Raw genomic sequence first — 19,251 nt, forward strand, 5'->3', positions numbered from 1 at the left:
GTTATCTATCTTTGAGCAAGATGGAACCACAGCGCAAACAGCCAGGGACACGATGGCGCTCCTTCGCACCAGTGGCGTACGCAAGGGGAGCTTTTGAAATATTATGGAAAATGCTGTAGGAAAAAAATAAAATGGCTAATTTATCAAAGTCAAAGATCTTCGACATAATAATAATATTAGTAGTAATAATAATAATATTAACAATACTAATAAAAAAGGTAAAAGTAAAGTGCTCCCCTGTGCTTAGCACCACGCCATGAAGGCGTATAGGGGGTGTGGGGGTAACGACCCACACATTCTTGATCCGGTCGTGAGTGGGGGTGATGTGATCAGCATCACGCCCCTGACCGCCTTTACCCCCCAGGGTTTCCCCCAGGTACCCATGTTATTCGACGCTGGGTGGGCGCCGGGGCCGCTTCCATCGTTAGAAAAGTTCCCGGATTTGAACCGGTCGGGGATCGAACCCGGGACCTTTAGCATGGTAGTCAGACGCGTTACCGACTGAGCCACCGCGGCCGACTAACAATACTACTAATAATAATAATAATAATTTGAATTATTATTCCCATACAGCATGGAGAAAAGCACAACATTCCAAACACACGCATCTTTAATAGTGAATGCCTTGAAAATAAACACGAATTCTTGAAAATTAAATATGATTTAAAAGAAAAAAGTTGTTTTGTACATCAGCTGCAACAATGTTCAAAGAACATGCATTTTTTTCTGTGAACAATGAGCTTTACCTAAATAAAGTCCTTGGTTCGTTGTAAGCTGCTAATGACAAATGCTAGGCCTAGAAGAATACACAATCACCAGCCGCCTTTCCATTGTTCGTGCTGTACATTTGAATTTCTGAATTCGAACTACAGTAAGCTTAACTATTGTGAAACGTTTTGTTGGTAAGAACAACGAGACAACCAGATGTGAATTATCGTGCCTGTGCATAGTAGACTTTGAGAGCGGTATTGGCGCGTTTCTCATAAATCTTTACAGTGTAGTTTGGGATCCGTCGATATGTCTAAACAGTCTAAGCGGCCGCAAAGTTTAAAAAAAAGTCGCGCAGTGACTATCGCCAAAATTGTGAAAATTCCTTGCTTCGTCGCAGTGTGCCGACGTTATTGCGAACATTCTTCCCGGTTCTGTTTCGCATCCCCTTGTGAACTCTTAAGTGATGCTGAGTCTACATTCACATCATTAAATAATGTTGAAGAAGTGCTTTGTGAATCACTTAGAAGTGATAAATGTGTTGGAATGTCTATAAACTTACTTTTGAACAAAAACATAGACTCAGTGGAGTGGAATTTAGCAACATATATTCTCGCGCCTCATCATCATCCTGGGTGAGTTCCATAGGTAAAGGTAATGTAAATTTCCCCGTGTATATAGCACCGTGTCATGAAGGCACGTGTAGTGGTATGGTGGGGCCCCACACATTCTCAATCTCGGCCATTATGCGGGTGATGTGATCAGCACCATGCTCCGGCAGCGTTTATCACCCCAGGGTTGTTCTCAGGTACCCATTGGAGGCTGGGTGCGGGGACAAGGCTGGATATTTTCCAACCAATTCCGGCGATCTCCCGCGAAGTTGTCAGACTAGACTACCGCGGCTCCTTGGATGAGTTTCATATTTTGATTATTTCAATTAATTTAATATATTTGATTGTTTTTATGGATTTTCTTCACACTTAAAATATCTCACCTATCATATATAAATAACCGTTGACTAGACAATTATTTCGTAACAAAGAAACAAAAAATGCTCCTAGAATTTGTTAACAATCGAATGACTAGAAAGTATTTTTTTTCTATTGCCTTCATAAATATATTTATGTAGATCTCTACTACTTAACAATAGTAGTGATATTAGTAGTAACAGCAGCTGCAGCTATTATTAGTAGTAATTAAACCAATTAATTATAGGTATTATTAATTAATTATAAATATTATTAATTAATTAAAGTATAATAAAACAATGGTAATGTGAATTTGGAGAAAGTTTTAGTAATCCCCCCCCCCTTGATGAAATCCTGCGTACGCTACTGCTTCGCACCATTTCGGATATCGAATCATTTCACGAAATGCATACATCCATTGGCCGCCAAGTTCGCATGATTTGTTAGCAGCAGACCTTTTTCTTTGGGAAAACGTCAAAGAACGGATCAAACCACAGATAATGCAACAGCTCAAGGAGAACATCCGTGCAGAAATTCAAGGCATAACACCAGCAATAGTGTAATGATGAATGTTGTGGCAAGCTCTCGTGCATGCAGAGTCAATAATGGTGGACAATTACGTGAATAGGTGCAGGAAGACTTTTTTATACACAGTTGATAACGTACAATAACGTTGTATATGACTTTCACTCGGTAACTACTCTAAAATTGCAACTGACATGGCTGTACAACTATAGTTTTACAGCAGTGCCCACGCCACAAGAGCCATTGCTCTCCTTCCATAGATATTCGCTTGAGAAAGACTCACTCCAGATAAAAAGAGGGGAAAAGACACGTAGAGGATCTGCAGTCACGGCGTCAAGTTACGCACGCGAGCGAACCGCAATCGTTGTCTGCGTGCGGTCTTCGGGTGACCGAAAAGACTAGGGCAAGACCTTCATGAATGGGAAAGTGGAGCGTTTTTGGAAACTGCAACGTTAAGCTGGTGGCGGTCGTGACCTGGTGTGGTCTCTCCGTGTTGTTAGGAACTGGAGAAAACGAGAAGCCCTTTAAAAGGACACGAACGAATGCCATCGAGAGAAGAACGTGGCAATGCACGAAAGCACGATGCTGCTACAGCGTTGGCATTTTCTTTTCTTGCAGTTTTACTTTTTCCTTTCTGCTATCTCGCAAGTTTCGACTTCCAATCTTCCATCCATAAACCTTTTCAAGGACTCATTCTCCGGAGGTGCCAACCCGTTTGGGGAGATGAAACAAGGAGGCAGCTATAAAACTTTACGCCCCCCCCCCCCCAACATAATAGCCAATGGCTACTAACTTATGCATGTCTGTAAAGCAGAAAAAATATATCCCTTTCATTCTACCTTGTACACAGACGGCACAATGACATCATTTCCACAGCCACTCTTACCGACAAGTTTTCATTTCACTTACGATTAAGTACAAGCACGGGTTCGAATCCCGGCTTGGGCATGTATATTCTTTAGTGTCCTTTTATCTATACGACCATATCATCGCTCCGTCGCGATTAGCCAAAAGTGGAAGAAAAGCGAAGCTAAATAATAAATATACAAATGTTGTACCAATAGGCTACCTACGATTAAGACAGGTCGGCAAAGTTACCTTTACCTGCCAATTTTATTCAAATTTGGACCGTGAAAGGGGGCAAGTATCCCCCGCCCCCGTTACTATTTTACAAAATTATGTGATTTTATAATTAACAAAGCTTTTTGACTAAGTAGAAAGAGTTATCAATGAAAAACAGGTCTGAAAGGGTTAAAAATCCAAGGTCTTGTTTTGTTTTCCAACATGAGCATTTGTTGAAATCGGCTTTAATTTTTATTATCATCTTAGGGTGTTTCCCTCTTGCACGCTCCTTTGCAAGCAAGCAGTACATTACGATGAAACACAATTCCCTGTGCGAGGGAATGGGGTGAACAGACAAAACATATACCAAATTTGGAGAGCCGTGTCCAAAACGTTTTCCTTTATATTTATACATTTACCAATAATAAAACATAAAATGCTGACCAAGTCAAATTTTTATTGTATACAAAATATACACTAAAAACGTAACGTTTCCACCCTCTAACAGGGTTTTCTTCAGAGGAATGTGTAAATTTATTTATTTATTGTGAATCTTGGTCTGACCCTGTTAGAGGGTGGAAACACGTTTTTAGTGTATATTTTTTATACAATAAATTTTTTGCCTTTTTCAGCATCTTATGTTTTATTAACATGGAAACAAGGCTTAACAGTGTTACCATTTACCAATAACCTTAATCTGACTCTCAGTATAATATGCACGATATTTTCCTTACAACGATTATGTGTCAGACTCGTACAATTTCGTCGCTTTCTACAAAGAAATGTTTTCCTTATTGTGCAAATTGAAAGAAAAATAATATTTCGAATTTTTTCGCCACGTTTCTAAGGCTGCTAATTATCTCTTATTGCTATAAAGACAATCGGTCTTTAAAAATGATGCTTGCTCATTTCCTGCAATTCTTCTATCACCACCATGGTCCTTTCCAGCCCGTTAACTTCGTTTAACAGATATATCTTTGTGTCTGCAGCATATTTCTGCATGGTAACGAACTGAAAAAAAATTACGACCGGAATAAATGGAGATATGAGAAACGGAGAAAGTTACTCCCAGAGCGGCGTTGCAATGCAAACGAAGAGTGCAATCTCACACGGCGGCTTTTTCACCGCCATATTGGAAGCGTCTGTCCCTGGCGCAAAAGGCTGGGAGTGGTTTGATGCATATCGTCCACTGAGAATGTATATATGTCCAATTTTTCCTTTTTTCAGAAGAGACCTTCAAAATTTGACATGATACATTAATTGGCCCTTTGTCACCATTGCGCTGAAAGTTTGTATCATTGCAAAGGCTCGTATATTGAAGCCTCTCTAAAAAGAAGTAGTTGTTTTGTTAAGTATTTATGCTGTAATTCATTATTTCAATTTTAGATACAGCAGAGCAATTGCACGCGACACTAACTTTGATTTGAGAGTGGCAGTGTTCGATCTACCCGATGGTTAGTTGTTCTATAATAAAGATGAAACAATTTCATTAAAAAAATTGTCATTCGGTAGCAAAGTAAAGTAAATAAATTCAATCAATCAACTACTTTGGATTTCGCAATTATTCAAAATTTTTGTCTGTTAAGAACAAGAGTAAGAACCGAAGTCCACTACTACTTCTAAGCAGTCCCCACAAGTGATCGAGGTTAGAATGCAAGTGTTTTTTTATCTCATACTCGGATGGCGCTTGTGGTTGGTTGAGGGAAATTAACATAAGGTTTCATTAGCTGGTGGAGTTTACATTCTCGTAGCTGCTTCCAAATTTTATAGATGAACCAAAAACACTCTCAATACATCAATATTGGCTGTATGTAGGCACCAGACGATAGCAGAGATGAAAGAATTGATTCCTAAATCGACCACAGTCAAAATATCTCAAGTTGATTACAATTTGGAGAGAGAACCTTTACATTCTCAATGGACGATATCAAGTTGTTTATATGGTTCCATAAAAATTGAACAAGATGCTTCAATGCAATTACTAGATTCAAGCTTCACTGAGCAAGATCGGTTGAAACAACGTTCTAGCACAGACGCGTTGTTTCTCTTGGCTGTAGATGGCAGGAGGAATGATCATGTGGCCAAAAAAAAGTTGCTTTTGCGGTGTTATACTCGAATTCACTCATTGTTCTAATCATACACTACAACTAGGTATTATTGTAATTAGTACGCAACTGTTATGAAAACGAACTAGTGTGAATGTGAGAGCGGAGGGTTTTCACAGACGCAATCATCATTCAAAATTTTAAAAGTTGAAAAATTGTTAATATTTAAAAGAAATACGATAAAGTCAGAGAATACGTTGCTTTATGAAATCCCTTTTCCATTCTCACCCAATGGGTTGAAAGGTGCCTGTGCTTGCCTAGTGTTGATGGATTCCAAGATAATGAGCCTGCTCAAAAGGATTAAATTATAAAGAAATACGATGTGCAAACATGGAACTATATTGAAGAAACGTCTGTGTAATTCATTCAGACATTCCAAAGGGTAAAGAGGAGAAGGGATGACTATCGCCTATCTAGCAACTCTACTTCTGACACCCCAGAATAAACTACGAATAGGTGACTCTGCCCTTTAGCACCGATCTCCGTGGCGAAGTGGTTAGCGAAGGACGGTCCGACGCCAGGGATCCAAGCTTCGAATCCAGATGCTTATTATTTATGAGTAACCCTTCATCAATTTCAAAATACCATCACTCATCATTATCTTCGACATCAAACTTTAGCTAAGTTAGAGCAATGGCACAGAACACCGCAGACCCAGGTTCGAGTCCTGTTGGACTCTGCAGGTTTCTCTTGATTTTCACATACGAATAACTAACTACCGAATTTAATATAAATGGAAATAGCAGCAGCACATTTGATAGAGGTGGTAGGCACGAGAGCAGTGCACCCAAGTTTAATGCCCTGCTTACAACGCTACAACGAACCGTAGACCTTGATTTACATTTTCACGTACGCGCGCTTTTATAATGCATGGAAGCGAGCGTGCCAACCTACATTTCGCTCCGAAAAAGACAGCAAAGATCTGCTATTAAAGCCTCCTTCGTAAAACTAGGAGGTAAATAATTTGTGGGAGAAGCACCGACATTGTTCTTGACTTAACAAATTCCGTGGAGGAAGAAAAAGAAGAAAGGTAGTTTTTTTATAGCATGTGCGTAATTCATCCCATTCCTTTCCTTTAATATGCGGTGTCTGCTCAATGGGAGTCTTCTTTGTGGCGTCGCGTGAGAACTCCAGTGCATCATGGGAGATTTCTCTTCGGTGGAAAGTCGCTGGCGGAGTTTTCTACACGAAATATAAAGATGTATATTTTGAATTATTTTCCTTCTTTACACGAGGGTGGGTCGGAATGTCAGGTTTTAACTTGGCGTAATTAGTTTCTGGATTAAAGAAGAACGATGAACACGGATTGGACCGCCACCTTGAGTGGCAAAAATTTCTCTTGTTTTTCGCGGATATTAACAGGAATGTTTAAAATAACATGTATCTGCACCAGGTGTCGTCAAGGGTTGACCCCTTAATCCATTTTGGTGAACATAAAATTCCTTACATACAGTGTACGAATTAACGAAGGAGATCCCCTTCCCCCAAAAAAAATATCCCCGGCAAAACAAAATTATGTTTATCCCTTTTGTCCCCCTCAAAGAAAATGAAGTTAAAAACACATACGAAGTGAGAAAATAAATAAATATATATATATATATATATATATATATATAAACAAAACAGAAGGGAAAGACGGTAAATTTATATCCGAAGTAAAGAAAGGAGGGAGTGGGGGCAAAGAAGACAACAGCATAGAAAACGAGAAGGAAAATAAATAAAAATAAATGAGCGAGCGTGACCAAAAAACATTAAGACCGAGAAAGAAAGAGAACTCATTGATTGATTTCATTTATTTTACTGCACTTCTCTGCCACGTTTGGCTAATTCAGAAGATCATGATGCATTAAATGATGGCATTGAAGAGACACAACGAACACACATGCCCAGGCCGGGATTCTCACCCGGAACCCTGGCGTCGTACTGAGCTGTGATAACTACTCCGTTACGGTTAAGAAAGAATACATGAAAACAAAACCAAAATGGAGATACAAATAAAATGGAAGAGTAGGTAGGCATTTTTCTTTATTCCCCATCCTTAAGAACGTCCATGAATGCGATATTACCTTTATTGTCGAGTAGAAAATTCTGCCCGAACAAAATTCGAAAAAAAAACCCCTGCTAAAATCTAAAGTTGCTAAAAACTTGAGGTTAGTATTAGCATACTACAGCAAAGCTACTCCAACGGCTACGACCTGGAAACTTGAACCACGACACCAGGAGCCGTAAACACAAAAACAATAAAAAAGGGAATCACAACCATGGGGAATGGAGGCCAAATACATAAAGAGATAATTTCTGCACAACGGAGTGAGGAGGGGAATAAACACATAAGTAATCACGTAAGGAAGTTCGTGTTCAGAAAGTAAAGCTAAGAAAAAAACGTTCTGGCGTCTCGCACCAATGCCACCAAAGTCCGGCAGCCTCAAAACACACTTTGCTCTGGGTGACTGACAAACAGTGTTGCCAAATAAGATTATTAGAAAAAAGGGCTTTGCTTAAAGTTAAGGATTACTCTCAATCCAGCCACTTTATGCCCAGATATGCTAATCGGGACTGGACCTACAGTTTCAAATTGGTTCCGAAACTATGTGACTTCACCAGGTATCAAACCAGGCCTCTTGATTAAAAGGCGACGACTTTACCACTACGCCTTCCAGGAGGCCCTACGACTTGCTTTAAGGGACTTAAATCATGTCAACGCCCTAAGGTTCACAATACAGGTACATTCCAAGTAGGGGATTATTCCGTTTGAATACGGAGCATACACATTAGTTGATCTTTTCGGGAGGCCCTCAAAAGTCAACGTCTCTTCCACGAAGTACTTCCGCCGGTCTGCGTGGCGGAGTGGTTAGCACAACGCGCTACGACGCAAGGGGACGCGGGTTCGAATTCCGGCCTGGGCATGGGTGTTCTTGGTGAGTGTCCCTTCATTAATGTAATCATATCACCATTCATCCTCAGCTTTGCCATTAGCGAAAAGTGGCAGAAAAGCGAAGTAAAATAAACTAAATCAATCAATTATTCAATCAAATGAAGTACTTCTGCTGCATTCTTGAAGCCGAAAGAGGACATGACGTCTTAACTCCTCTGTTTTAGTCTGCGTTCTCTACAAAGCCCCATCTTTTTTAAAACTTAAAATGTGTTTTACATGGTTTTTTTTTATAAGGATTTCATCTTCATGAAATTCTATACTGTATGAATTGTTGATTCGAAGAAGCTTCTGTTCTTAAGATTCTTATATTGCAAAATTAAAGTTTCACAGTTTTGTACAGTTTAAAGTGGAATTCGATTCATTACACCTGCTGCTTCCGTCGGAAATCGAACGCAAGTCCGATTCAATACAAGATAACGTCGTTAGAAACCATCCTATCGAAGAGGCCGCTGCGTATTGGAAAATGGAACACACAATTTCCGTGTCGGCGTGCCCATAATACTTTCAATAACAATTTGAAATCATCTGCTATTTATCGTCGTTTATCTTCCACTTTTGGCTGACCGAGACGATGAGGATGAGTGATGATATGATGAAACTGTAGTCTCTCAAAGAACACCCATGCCCACGCCGGGATTCGAACCCGGGGACCACTCTGATTAATATAATGAGCGTGCGAGAAAGAAATGTTTTTACTGTACATGTATTTATGATACTTCATAATGCGAACGAGTGGCATAACGCGAAAATACCAATAGCTTTCCTGAGATAGCACGAATGAAGTAATACACTGACGGTTCTAGATAATTCTTAATGTAGTTAAAACCTGTCCTTGAGGCTTTTATGTAATTTTGGGGAGCTAACTAGGACAAAATCTGGTTCCAAACGTGCCAAGTTGGCAACGGTGGTTGTTACGGGCATTCATATCTTTCAAGGAAAGAAAAAGCCAGGCCAACGCTTAAAAGGACCAACAAATCAGAAGAAAAGAGGCATGCCTATTTGTCACCACGGAATTATTACCCCATATTACCGGCTACCGACGACGCCACAAAAGAATGTTATGTGCTGTAACCGACAAAGGACAAGAAGACAAGGCACAAAAAAAATGCGAACGCGAATTGGACTGCAGGAAAAGGTAGCCTACATTTGCAACCTGAAAAGGGACTTATTTTCTTCCTAATCCTTGCAAAAACTGATTCTTTTTTTGTAATATATATGAAAGCAATTTGTTCTAGGAGATTGCAACGGCTACTTCTAAAGACTCCTCCACAGACCCTTCTAATGGAGAAAATAGGGTCTCGTGTTCGATTCCCGGTACAGATAAATTTCGATCCAACTTTAAACACGGCTTACGAAGTATACCACATTTCGAACACAAACACACACGCACATATAAAACCGTGCACTACTTTTGTGAATTTATTTCGATTATAATCGTTTGGTTATTGGGGGTGGAAATCAACCCTTGCCCATTATGCAACCTAGACGTACAGAAAAGTAACAATGTCGTCACGGTTAGCCACGGTAAAGAAACACGTGGCACTAGAGCCACGAGAGAGAGCCTAAATATAACTTTTTTAGGTGTCGGCTTACTTAATTAATTTCTACGGGTTTCGACTCCCGACCAGAAACTCTGCATATTTTAACATGCCCTTCATTTACCTACCTTGGAAACCATTTCTCTAGGTCTACACGTGTTGCTTGCAGCGCACTGACCGCAATAAAACACCTCAACGGGTGAAATTGAACAGTTCATTTTTTACAGGGAACAAACAGATCTCAATCTGTAAGCAAAAGTTTGATTTCTGCTTCGATTGACACAGCACGGGGTTGGCAGGTCTTGATACCATAATGGAGAAGGTACAGCTTCACGTAACGCAAATCATGTGAGCATACATGTTTTTGGTTTCGCTTCATCTATGGCGTAGCACGTGTCTCACACGAACACTGGACCTGATGTCTGGAAACAAAAAACACGCAGAACGAAACAGAAAACAAATCTACTTCATATAAGACGCTAATCGGGACCTATAGCTACACTTGAAATGCCGCAATCACTGAAACGTATCGGGGAGGCCCTGGTACCCTTCATTATGACGCACATTAACCAATAAGGTATAGTGGAAAACCCAATGAAAATTCTTATAGGCAGAAACTCGGCAACGTCCAAGAGATGGGGATGAGCGACAAATCAACGATTTATATGTGTGTGTGTTATATATATATATATATATATATATATATATATATATATATATATATATAATATCTGCTCCTTGGCGAATTATAGTGCCTAGCCGCTTTCCCTGAAGTCGGGCCTATGTCTTAAGGTGTACTTTTCCATGTAACTAGATATAAACAGGAAAAGGACGTAAATACGCACCATGATTTCACAATAGCTTCTATTCTTTTTATCGGTAACCGTGAAGCACATGTAACTCACAGTTCACGTGAACGGGCGATAAAACTGAACAATTACGAACATCATCCGCGTCGGACTGCTCGTTGCTTACAAATTACGCAGAAGAAAAAGGGATCGTTCGACATTTCGCATTCCGAACTACACAAAAATCACTGATAATAGAACAATGAAAGAATAAAAGCATTACAATGCCCTGTGACGTCTTGCACAGCGTCGGTTGAAAATTCGCGCAAAATTTCAATTCTTACCCTTGCAACCGTAAGTCACAAATCAGCTTTTAATTTTTGTCGGGAACAAACAGAACAGTACTTTCAGTACTGGCCAGAGGCGCAACCACGAATTTTTGTTTGTGGGGAGGCAAGTACCAGGATAAACGTACGAATAATCATAACAACAACCATAATAATAATACCAACAACAATAATAATACCATTATTATTAGTATTAGTAGTATCAAAGACGTTATTTACCTCATAAATTACGCAAAAAAGGGGGTAGAAGTCGGTGCCAAAACATTTGTGTTGGAACGAACTATTTGAAACATTTTTTTCAATGTTCAATTTCACATTAACTAATAATGGAAAACAAGCACACAAACTGTATTTTGGAAAATGCACGATAAATGCATCCCGAGTATAATATTTTTGTACATATTATACCTCATATTAAACCAATAGCAAAAATTATATAAAATGTCTCTCAAATATTCACGCTCTCTTTCCTCCAAACAATTGTTCATGGATTTAAAAGAAAATCTTACTGTGTCTTACTGTGGTAATTTACAATGCATTACAGAAACAACATATTGCGAGCGAAGCGAGGAAGAAAATTTTGAGATCCAATTTTTGGTAAACTTAAACAATATTGATTTAACAGGGCGCAAATAATTTCACGAGACGCCATGCCATTCTCTCTTTTACAACTTTTTTCATTTAGATCGTTCGGTGCCCAGGCCACGGTTGTGGGGGCAATGCCCACCTTGTGGTTGCGCCACTGATTTTAGCTATGACTCGACTACAGCTCTGCTTTCATCCTCATCGTAGAGATTAGCCTAAATAGGCATAAATAAGAAACGTAAACACCAATTAGGGGACTGAAGTTGGCCACGTCTTTAGTATGCCACGTAACGTTGCGCTGTTGCCTCCATTGAAGCATTTATCGAGAGCGACGAAAGACAAACCAGGTTGCCTGTGAAGCGTGAATGCTTCGCTTCTGCTCCATCTGTTTGCCATGAGTCACGCGCCCGCTATCACCCACAGCAACCAGGTGCTCCGATAACTGAAAACAATGGAACAACGCAGAACAGGCGCATATGTTTTGCTGATTGTAACCAATACCGGGGTCTGCTTGTGTCTGGCTTTGGCTTGCAAAGTGGGACAACGCATGGGCAACGTGTGATTGAAGGCTCGAGCCCCCTTTCGCTGTGCATTACTTGATTACCATACATTTTTATGAGAACGCACACTCCTACACAGGGAACCTTAGCCAGTGCGAAAAGTTAAAGCTTAACGATAACAACAACAATGTTGGTTATGTAATGAAGGTCAATATGAAGTATGAAGTTGCAAGTATTTTCATGCTCTCTCACTCTTCCGCTATACATTTCTTTATTGAAAACTGTGTCTTCATGTTTATGGATCATGTTAAGTTAGCAACCATGGAGCAAGATTTTAAAAAAGAGAGAGATATTAAGGGGAATGCAGGAGCGAAAAGGAAGTAAGAAGTGATATAGGGGTTTTGGGTTCGATCCCTAGTGGAGTCACGTTGATCATTGGTTTGGATCACACTTTAAACTCTAAGTGCAGTCTCGATTAGCGCACCTGAGCATAAAGTGGACTTAACCTGGAGAAGGAGTGATGAAATTAGTTTCTAAAATAGAGAAACAAAAGTCAGAATCAAGACAGAAAGGATTTGATTGTCATTTATCGTCGCTTTTCTGCCACTTTTGGCTAATTGCGAAGATGAGGATGAGTGATGATATGATGAAATTGATGAAGGGACAATGAAAATTCATGCCCAGGCCGGAATTATAACCCAGGACTCCTTGCGTTGTAGCACGCTGTGCTAAGCACTCCGCCACGGAAGAATCGCGACGATGAGGATGAGTGATTATTTGAAGGGACGCTCGAAAAGAACATCCATGCCCGAGCCTGGATTCGAATCCGGGACCCCTGGTTTTGTAGCGCTAGGCAAAAGGGGAAAATGGGGGAATACGTATAAATAAAGAATTGGAGAATAAGTAAGCAAATGAGAGAGAGAGAGAAGACTCTTCACACCCGAGGTTTATTGAAAGGCGAAGAGAGAGGAGTGCATAATTGCTTACATTACCGAAACAGAGCATTCTCAATGAACTGAGCGGCGTTGGTGTCTGAAAAGGAGATGCACAATCTGCTATCAAGAGAAAACAAAGAAGTTGCTTACGTCACCTAAGTTCTTCAACACAAACGCAATACAAATGACGCAACCTCCTTTTCAGTGGGGTCCCACTGGCAACAATGGCGATGAAAAGACAGAGAACGTCCTGCGAGATGCTATCTACCTGCTTGCGTTAGTTCTACCTGCGACCTGTTTTTTCCTTAAATACTTGTCACCACTCTGAATCCTGATAATATCCAAACTCTTCAGTCTGACTCCTACTGGTTATAATTTTCCTTTAGGGTCATTCCATGTCAAATCATCCAGAATTTTGTGAAAATGTCACCCACCATCTCCGATTTTGATGAAATTCAGTATACTTATAGAACTTTTCATGCTGATTACAAAAATGACAATTTTTTTTTAGATTGGTCAAGGGGTTCAGAAATTACGCGATTTTAAAAATCTCCCTGTACGCCACATGCGGCTCTACTTTGAATGACACGCATTAGGCTATAAATTATAGTATCTTCTCTCAGGTTTGCCGTAGAAACTTCAAGTTTGATTTCTTTTGCTCAGGATAGTGTAAGCTTTCATTTAAATAAGGTTTCTGATCAGTGTATCAATAATCATGCATTTTATGTATAGTTTCATGTATTTTTTTAGAAAAATAAATGACTAACTTCAAGAGCGAATTTCGTGCAATGCCCCCCTTCAATTTCACCCAAATTTTATATGCAGGTAGCTGAGAGTGGGTACTAATGCTTGAGGGAAAAATTGGGATGGGCGGTTCAGAGACAGGGTGATAAAAAAATCATTTGCATTAAAAGTTAATCTTATTAAAAATACATATGTATTTAGCACAAAGTCTGAAGTACAATATGTTTTGAGGTATAATATTCAAAATTTCTGTTCACTATGTGTGAAGGTAAGCATAGTCGTAATCTGGCGGGGACAAAGGGAAGCATTTCCCCCCTCCAAAATTTATAGATTAATAAAAACCTACAAATAATAATTGCAGTGGAACCCAGATTTCAAGTTCCTCGATTTTACATTTTCCTGCATTTTACATTCAATCTTGGTGGTCCCAACATAGCAAATTGCTTAGAAATTTTCCTCGGTTTTACATTTTCTCGCATTCAAGATTTTTTCAGCTTGGTCCCCTGGACAACGTAAAATCGAGGTTCCACTGTATCTAAGTTAGTTTCAACTGTCTTCAATTTTTTTAAATATAATCATTAGCATTCCCAAGTTTAGTAAATTTTCTTCGAGAACATTCTTCTTTTTGTGCATTTTATCTCAATATGGAATTTTGTTTTGCTACTCTTCACGGAGATACGTAATATGAAGTAAGAATTAATAATACACATCTGTGCTGATTGAAGTTTTTCCAAATTGAGCTTTTTATGCCACATACCACAGAAAATCTCCTTGTGATGGGGTGGTTGGAACACTTAGAAGACTTGTATAGACATCAAGTCACAAGTTCAGCAATGAAGTACCAATTCCATAGAAATAGTATTAGAGGCATACATTTCTTATTAATCACGTAAAGTGAAATGACAACAACCCGCAGTACAATGTGTCAGCGATTGCAAAGTACTATACAACAGCACCAGGAAGATTAAATATTCACTATTTTGAACTTAGGCTACAGGCTATTTACAGTGTTCGGTAAGTTACTTTTTGTAAGTATCCGAGTTTCAGTTACTTATTTAAAAAGTAACTCAGTTGCAGTTACTGGTACTTTCAAAGTAACTGTGAGTTACTTTACAGTTACTGTAAAAGAAACTTACAGTTAATGATCCTTGATTTGTGTAAAAATTACAAATTGCGTTTCTAGTACATAATATGTCTTCATATGCTTACATTACTACTGCAAATAAATGATGAAACACAATCAACTTTGCTTGAACGATTTTAATTAAGAAATCATTTGTATGCTGACCACGGTATTTTGAATATGGTGTCATTGATTCCACTTCCACCTATTTCTTTCTCCTCCGTTCCAAGTTCAACAAGATCCAAAGATCTACTCCTTCAACGATGACTGTTTCCTAGCTCGACAGTCCACCTAAAACACTGAAGTTTTCACATACAAGTAGATATAAATTGAAGTAAAGCGAGGATGAAGTTAGCATGCAACAAAGCATAGCTTCCTTGACAGGCCAGCAATTCCAAGAAAATCCTTTTACGTAGCATCCAGAGAAGGTACAGGTATATATTTTTTTTACAGTTGGGAAAAGAAAATGTGAACGGCACAATTTATAGTGCATGAAATTTTGGCAATGCATAGAATACAATCGAGTAAGTATTTTTCGGTACTATCTTCATGGGCGTAACTTGGGAACTTGGGAACTATATTTGGTTGAGAGAATCAAAGTTTTCAGTCCCATAAAAATAGTGTCAAAGATTATTTGCTAAATACATGTGAAAAATCACAATAATTAATCTATTTTTTTTTGTTCCTCAAGTGCCAGGAGGTTCAGAAAATATATTTAACTTGTAGGTTTTAATTAATCTATAAATTTTGGATAGAGAAAATGATTCCCTTTGCCCCCACCAGGTTACGACTATGCTTACCTTCACACATAGTGAACAGAAATTTTGAATATTATACCTCAAAACATATTGTACTTCAGACTTTGTGCTAAATACGTAAGTATTTTTAATAAGATTAACTTTTAATGCAAATGATTTTTTTATCACCCTGTCTCTGAACCGCCCATCCCAATTTTTCCATCAAGCATTAGTACCCACTCTCAGCTACCTGCATATAAAATTTGGGTGAAATTGAAGGGGGGGCATTGCACGAAATTCGCTCTTGAAGTTAGTCATTTATTTTTCTAAAAAAATACATGAAACTATACATAAAATACATGATTATTGATACACTGATCAGAAACCTTATTTAAATGAAAGCTTACACTATCCTGAGCAAAAGAAATCAAACTTGAAGTTTCTACGGCAAACCTGAGAGAAGATACTATAATTTATAGCCTAATGCGTGTCATTCAAAGTAGAGCCGCATGTGGCGTACAGGGGGATTTTTAAAATCGCGTAATTTCTGAACCCCTTGACCAATCTAAAAAAAATTGTCATTTTTGTAATCAGCATCAAAAGTTCTATAAGTATACCGAATTTCATGAAAATCGGAGATGGTGGGTGACATGGCCTGGATGATTTGACGTGGAATGACCCTTTACCGACAAGAAATATGCAAACAAAATTATGCTTATGCTCGTGGACGTAATTTGGGGGGAGATGTTGAAAAGTTGTCCATCCCGTAAAAACAGCGTTCAGGACTATTTTCTAAATGACTGTTAATTAGAGAAATCTTAAAATTACTCTTTATTTCTCACGTCCCAGGACTGAGGTTAAAAATATATCCTTAACTTGAAAGTTTTAATAAACATGAAAACCGACAAGTTAGCTCCCTTAATCTTCACGAAAACGCGAACTTTACTGAGAGTGATCAAATTATTATTATTATTATTATTATTATTAGGGCTAGTATTTTTATGACCTAAAAATCACCAAAATATGCCAAATAAAATATGCTCTTATGACATAAAATTTTACAAAATATGCACTATAATCTGAAAAATATGCCCTTATAACTGGACTGTTTCAAACATCAAAATCTAACATATGCTATATTTACATACGTACTGTCTTTAGTTCATTTTATGGGCCCTGAGAACAATGCACAATGAATATTTTCAGTAAATTTTCGCCGGACACTGTGGCCGAGTGGTTAGTACATCGCGCTGCGACGCCAAGGGTCACGGGTTCGAATCCCGCTCGGGCTTGGTTGTTTGTGAATGTCCATTCATCAATTTCATCATTTCATCACTCATCCCCATCTTCGCAAATTAGCCAAACGGCACAAAACGCGAAGTAAAATAAACTAAATCAATAAAAAACAATCAATAAACAATACATTTTCAAAAAATGAAAAAGGTTTTGGTGCACTCTTGCGAATGAAATTTCAAATGGGTAGGGACTGTGTGAATAACTGGTATGAGAGGGTTTGACATGACCACATGCCGAAATACGATAAACAATTTAAATTTTTTGTGAAATAATTAAAAACTTTCTGGGTCTTTCCCCTGGCTTGCGAGTAAAAAATACAAAATCCTCCATTAAAAATGTTCGAATCTCGATGTACAGAGAATCGACTGATTACCGCACGGACCACTTGCTTCAATTTCCAATGAGTCGAGACTACACAAACTCCGCCTTCGCTTTGAAAGAAAATGGCAGCTACGCTCGCGCCCGCTTTCTCAACGGTTCGTCTTTTTTTTTTCTTTTTCCGCAACGGCAAATTTCCATTCCTCGAATCTATCGAGAAGTGAATCAGGTCGAATAGTGGAATGCCTCACTGCGCCAGTTACTGTGCTACGACCGGTGGAACTGGGAGGGTAGGCAACGCCGTATCTTCTCCACATGCAGGCGCCTCTGTTGCTTGCATGGTTCTGCTTTCAGGCTCGTTGGTTGCGAACGGGATCCGCTCGTACCAAGAAAAGTTGATGCTTTCGCCAGAATTCGTTCAAGGCGATATGGTGGACGGTAAAATTAACGAAGGCCAGGAGCGAATACTTTCAGTTTCCTTATCCAAGTTTAAGTACACTTTATGCCCAGGACCAGTCCCACATTTTAAAGTGCGATCCGAGCGATTAAACCTTCACAAGAGGTTCGAATCCGGTACCCCTTGATTACTACGCCATCAGTGTCGCCCTTTAGTTTCCTTGGTTCAGTATTTGTATTTGAAATTCTTTGTTATATAGTGTTGCTTTTCTTCCACTTTGGCTGATGGCAATAATAAGAATGAACAGAAGGCAATTCGAACCTTGAAATATGTCACCCCTAAATGCTGTTAGGCAAATAGACGAAAATTAGAAACCCGAAATACACTTTTCTTTTTCATTTGTTATAAAATTTCATTTTCTGGGATAAGACTAAATAATAAAGATACAGACTGCGTAGTGGTAATGACCTCACCTTGTAATTGAGATGTCTAGGATTGAATACCAGATGAGCAAATCGCGCTACAACGCCAGGGGTCCCGGGTTCGAATGCCGGCCTGGCCATGGATGTTTGTGAGTATCCATTCATCAATTTCATCACATCATCACTCATCCTCATCTTCGCAAATTAGCCAAAAGTGACACAAGAAGCGAAGTAAAATAAAACAAATCAATATCAGGTGAAGGCACGTTCGGATCCCAATTTAAGCAGTAGGTCCAGTCCTGATTAGCCTAACTGTGCATAAAATGAACTTAAAAGTGAAAAGAAACTTTAAAAAAGACAGGCTTTCGTCACTTTCAGGATTACAAGCAACATAAGTAGGGGCCGACCTCCATGGAGCACAGCGCGCTACTTTTCCAGCAACCCTCGTATCACACCAGGGGACCTGGATTAGAATCTCAACCTGGGCATGGGCGTTCTTTATGAGTGTCTATCAATTTCATAATATCACCACTCATCCTCATCGTCGCGACTAGCAAAAGGTTGCAGAAAAGCGACGTAATCAAACAGTTGCCACTTTGCCGAAATTCAAATTATCTCAAGCGAAATAAAATTACCACTAGCACTGAAACAAATTACGTCTACTGATTTATTCACCATATGTACTAGTTTCGTTTTACGGTGTGTTTGTAACGACAAATGAAAAACAAATGATGTAGCACCATTTAGCTAACGTTGAAATCTATAAATTTGAGGAAAGGAATTCTCATAGCATCGTGTCACGGATCATCAAGAAAATCCTTTGCCGATATACCCTATAGCTTTGGCCCCGCTTTGTGACTAACCCCGTGCCTGGGGACCAACACGGAAAGGGGCGTGGTGCTGATCACATCACCTCCACGCCGTCAAGGTACGATGCAACTCTCAGGAGACCGAATCATAGATATGTGCTTCTCGCGGGAATCAAACGTGAGGACTCTTGATCATATGGGAATACTGTTAGCCGCAACGTTGTGGAAGACGTTTGGACTGTGCCATTCTCTAGCTGCCACGCGAATATTGTTACTTCGACGATTATTGATTGAAACCCCGCACCTGTCTTTCGAATCTAACATTCAAGCTTATAACATATCTTTAAGCACTCAAACTAACAGTGAAGGTTAGCGCAAGGTTCTTTAAAAAAAAAGGAGTCCCAGGTTC

The 19,251-nt window shown here is 39.2% G+C and overlaps 1 protein-coding gene across 5 annotated transcripts in view; it reads right to left on the reverse strand.

The window, feature by feature from the left end:
• The window catches only part of LOC145988779 (uncharacterized), a 361,818-nt gene that overhangs the window by 74,087 nt on the left and 268,480 nt on the right, over nucleotides 1-19,251 (reverse strand). The gene's annotated exons all lie outside the window — the stretch shown is intronic.

This window comes from Lepisma saccharinum, chromosome 6 (genome assembly GCF_977018435.1).
Source record: "Lepisma saccharinum chromosome 6, izLepSacc3.1, whole genome shotgun sequence".
NCBI lineage: Eukaryota > Metazoa > Arthropoda > Insecta > Zygentoma > Lepismatidae > Lepisma > Lepisma saccharinum.